This window comes from Drosophila innubila (genome assembly GCF_004354385.1).
Source record: "Drosophila innubila isolate TH190305 chromosome 3L unlocalized genomic scaffold, UK_Dinn_1.0 0_D_3L, whole genome shotgun sequence".
In the NCBI taxonomy this organism is placed as follows: Eukaryota; Metazoa; Arthropoda; class Insecta; order Diptera; family Drosophilidae; genus Drosophila; species Drosophila innubila.
In genome coordinates, this window is record NW_022995376.1 from 1,920,510 (window position 1) to 1,925,758 (window position 5,249).

The window sequence follows — 5,249 nt, forward strand, 5'->3', positions numbered from 1 at the left end:
AAGATATCATACTTAGCAGCGCAGGAAAATGCGTCGTATAAAATCTATAACAATTGAACAGGAAATGCCAAAGATCGGCAGTTAACCAACACTGTTTACTGTAGTTAGCTCAGCTGCAATGTGATAAGCATTTTTTTAATTAATCATTAGATAAGCTTATCAGCTGGTAAAGCTAATAATTTATGTTTATCTTATCTGAAATTAAATAAACTCACAAGTTTGCCAGGTTCATCAAGGTCAAACATTGCATTTCGTGAGTGTGCACTATTTTTTTGCAGTGCATGCGAATTGTACTGCAATGCAAAGCTCTCTCAAAAGTTCTCTCTTCTTTTGTCGCTCTCTCTGCGTAAATTTAAGGGTTGCTTCTGCCCTGCGTCAGTTTGACAATGAACTATAAACCGGAAGTGTTCATATACAGTTAGTCAAGCAAGTGTATTGACAAAATAAATTAAAGAAACATCTTTTTTTTTTTTTAATTAGTCCAATAACTTATTTATTAATTTCTTAATATTCTTAATTTAAAATTTTCTAATAAATATTGCCAAGTTTAATAAAATAAGAATAAACATAAATATACTACAAAAACTATACACTTTGTAAAACTGTGTATATTTTTGTTTTGTCAGTAAACTTTTTTGATAAACTGTATTACTTTTTATTATTAAAAATAGTTCAGCTCTAAATTAATTATAAAACAAATTAAACTAGATTAAAGAGCTATTGACAAGAATAATTAAATAACAAATCAAACAAAAACAAAAAAAATATTTTTTTTTTCAAAATAAATTGTATATATTTTTTATACAACTCAATAATAAGAATGAAAATAAAAAACCAACAGAAATATTTCTTTATTTTTTTTGGTAATAAAAATTGTATATATTTTTAAATAACCATCAGAAATATTTTTTTTTATTTTTTTGCAATAGAAATTGTGTACATTTGTGCTGTTGTCAAAACCCTTTTTGGACTTACTGTATGTATGTGTAGATTATGCCAACTGCAGAAAAAGCACTTGAAGCTTTTAACAAATAAAAAGCTTTATTCTATTCATAAAAATTGAAGCACGCACTCAACGGTAAAACAAAAAGTAGTTAAAGAATAAGAATAAATGCCGTTAGCTTTTCAAAAAAAAAAATAAAGACATTTTGTTATTGTGCATTGATAATTAAAGAAAGGTTCGTGGGTCGCATAACGTAATGGAATTGTAAGCAATTACGTATGCGCGACACGTAAATGAGCATAACAATAAAAGAGCGACAAAAAAAAAAAAAAAAAAAAAAAAGGAGGATAAAAAAAAGCCAAAAAAAAAGCTAGAAATAAAGAGCAGCCGCCCACACGCTAAAATGCGCGATGCGCTCAGTCAATGTCACAGTCAATGCACAAAAGCAACAACAATAACAACAATAACAACATTTACAGCTAAGCAGCAAAGGCGACACGCGATAGTGTCGAAATAGCAACAACAACAACAACAACAACAGCGGCAACAACAAAGACACATGACACATAACCTGTCGCCGCTGCAAAGTTCAACAAAAGCAGCGACGCCGACGTCGACGTCGACGTCGACGCCGCTTCGACGCATGCGCTCTCTCAACAGCTAAAACGGGCACACACACGAAGCGCGCTCTCTCTCTCTCTCTCTGTCTCGCTCTCAGTCGGCGTGCGTGTTGTTGCTTTTGGTTATAGCGCGCTTGAGTAGGTCGGTCATTGAACTAGCGAACTTGTTTTCTTTTCATGCCTCTCTTTTAGCGCCTTCTTCTTGTGCGCTTGTTGCACACTTTCTTCCTGTTCCACTGTTCCAAGCGCGCTCTTAAGCCACCTGTGCAAGCCATTGCAAGGCGCTCTCTTAGCTGCGTTTGCTGCTCTTTACATGCATAATAATAATAAAAAACTGAAGCTGCGACTTTGACTTTGACTCTGACTCTGACTCTGCATGACTTGCATGTCTTCAGTTGCAATGCGTGGCAAGTGCATGTCAAAGCTACGCTTTCTACCAATTCAATTACACAGCAAGCAACAGCAGCAGCCGAGCAAAACAAACAAACACTGAAAGCAAAGAGAGCCAAAATGATCAATAACCCTTCAGAGTTGGCTGCGAAGACTGAAGAAGTAAGAGTGATTTGATTCCCTTTTCATGACGTGACGTCGCAGCCTTAGAACAAATTTAAACACGTTGCAGCCACTGAGGCTGTTGTCAGTGTTGCCACAATTTACACAGATAAATAAAAAACTATAGCCAGAAAAAGCCTAAAAAAAAAGCATAGTTCTAAATACTGTTCTTTTAATCAAAAACGCAAATTTATTAACCAAATTAGTTAATTTGCCAAAAAAAAAAAAAAGATAGCTAGATATAGCTGGAAATTTATAAAACATGCTAAACAAAATTCGAATTTTTGAATTGCTTAAAAATACTCCTATTAAACAGAAACAGCTTTAAAATAATATTCAAAATTCTTATAAAAATGCTCTTATTAAACAGAAACAGCTTTAAAATAATATCAAAAATTCCTATAAAAATTCTCTTATTAAACAGAAACAGCTTTAAAATAATATCAAAAATTCTCTTATAAAAATTCTCTTAATTAAAAAATCTTCTTACTAAACAGAAACAGCTTTAAATAATATCAAAAATTCTCATAAAAATTGTCTTATTTAAAAAATACTCCTATTGAACAGAAACAGCTTTAAAATAACATCAAAAATTCTCTTATAAAAATTCTCTTATTAAACAGAAACAGCTTTAAAATAATATCAAAAATTCTCTTATAAAAATTCTCTTAATTAAAAAATCTTCTTACTAAACAGAAACATCTTTAAAATAATATCAAAAATTCCTATAAAAATTCTCTTATTTAAAAAATACTTCTATTAAACAGAAACAGCTTTAAAATAATATCAAAAATTCTAATAAAAATTAGCTTATTTATGGAAAGTTTGATATTAAGCAAAAGAAGACTATAGATGATTTAGAATACACATATACAAAATGTTTTCTTTCATCTTATTGTATACTCAATAGTTTATATAAAAAAAAATGGCGAATATGATTTATCTTCAATATTTTAGAATTCAAATATGCTGTATTTGTTGTTGTCAGAGCTTAAGCAATTAAAATAAGCTAGAATTGAACAAAAATATTATTTTAAAAATAGGAATTTATTTCCTAGAAATCAATAAAAGAATAAAAATTTGTGGCTATAGAAATTCTTAAAATTCTTAATCTTCTTCATCTAACATTATTGAAGCTTAACTTACAACACTTTCTTAATGGAATAATGCAATAATGATATAAAGTACCATTTAGTAATGATTTTCTTTTATGGTATTTAAGCTTAGCTTTTTTAAGCCTGCTTCTTTTAATTATATCTCATTTTTCTTTAATCAATTTGTGTATCTAAATAGTTGAATTTCCAGCTAATTGAACTTTTATAAATTAGTTGAAATGGCAACACTGGCTGACTGGCAGAGGGCTTTGCTCTGATCTGCTGTGTTGCATGTGGCAAGAACTCGTTGGCGGTGCAAGAACCTCGCCACAAGAACCACACGCCATGTGCCCATGAGCATTTGCCAGTTGAACGCCCTTTTCACGGCAAATGATTCCCTGATGCCAAAGTCGATGGCCAAGCCAGTTGCCTGTACCTGCCCCAACTCAGGCCCACTCTCCACACCCTTCCTCTCTGCCTCTCGCCCTCTCTCTTTCTTCCCCGCATTCGCTCAGTCGCTGGCAAGGATGCAATTGCAAAATGTTGAACTGGTTTGCTACGCTCAAGCGGCAGATTCACTTTTTTTGTATGTTTGCTGACGCGCCCTTGCCCCAACATCATTCTAATGCCAGCATCTGGCCATCTCGCTCACTCACTCAGACTCAGACTCTCTCACTTGCTCTGGCATCTTGGACAGAGAAATGAAAATGAAAACCGTTCGTTGCCAAGCAGTCGATCGAGTTCGTTGCCTAAGTCTTTTGTTTGCTCGCTCAGTCATTGAACTCAAGTTGAATGTGTGTGTGTCTTTTCATAAGTCTAAATGCGTTTGTGTAGGTGTTGACATAACACTAGGCCCCCCCAAAAAAAAATTGTGACATGCCTACTGCCAACAACAACAACAACAACAACAACAACAACAACAAATGGTTCAAGTTTAAATTCCATACGCCTGTTGCCTCATTTAAATTGCTAAATACGCACTTTTGCCAGTTTGTCTGCTGTTTCTATAATGCTGGAACTGCAATTATCATATTAAAAATATAAATTATTAAATTAAAAATTCTCTCTTGATTTTTATAAAAGATATAAATTTTTGTTTAGTTTAAAAAAATTGAAATCACATACCCAAATTATCTTTAAATATAAGAAAAGGTATTTAAATATGTCCAAAAATATTTATTTCGTATGACCGAAAATTTCCAAAAATTTATTATAATATTTTGGTATTTTCATTAATGGTATTCTTTGTATTTTTAATAGTATTGGTATATTAGTACATTTTAAATTCAATTTTTGTTATAAAATTTACATTTTTTATTAAAAATGTTTATCATAAAAATTAAATATAAAAATTATTTTTCTTTTAAATAAAAATTTAATTTCTTCAATATTATTTTACTGTTTTTATGTTAATCGAAACAAAGATATTAAATTATTTTGTTATCAATAAAACGTGATTTTTCCATTATAACTCATTCAAATTTATCATGTCTAAAATTTAACCAATTCATTCAGATTATTTATGTTCAGTTTAAGTTTTTTTACACTCAAAACTCTTTTTGCAATACATGCTTTAATATAGCGCGCAGTGCCACGCCTCCTGTCTCCTACTCCTCTTACTCGTGCCTATAAAAAAAAATCAATTTGAATTGTAGACAATCTCAATCAACAGGTGGCAACTGCGTCTTTGGTCAAGCTGCAGCTAATGACCTTGATATTGAAATTGTGCTTTGTTTTTGTAGTATTTGTATTTGCATTTATTTACTTTATTTTGCTTTTGCTTTTGTCTTTGTGCTTTTGCTGTCTTTGCTTTTGACTTTGCTTTATTCATTCATCTCGGCAACGCCACGTTTCGATTTCATTTCAAATTTGTTTTTGTTTAGATAATATATCACAAGTGGTTGTTGTTGCTGTCAGTGTTGATGTTGCTGTTGTTGTTGTTGTTACGACTTGCGAGTCATTTAAAGTCAAAGTCAAGGTTTTTCTGCCCTACGTCGCCAATTATTCGCGCGTCTCTAGCTCCCCACAACTCTTCTTATA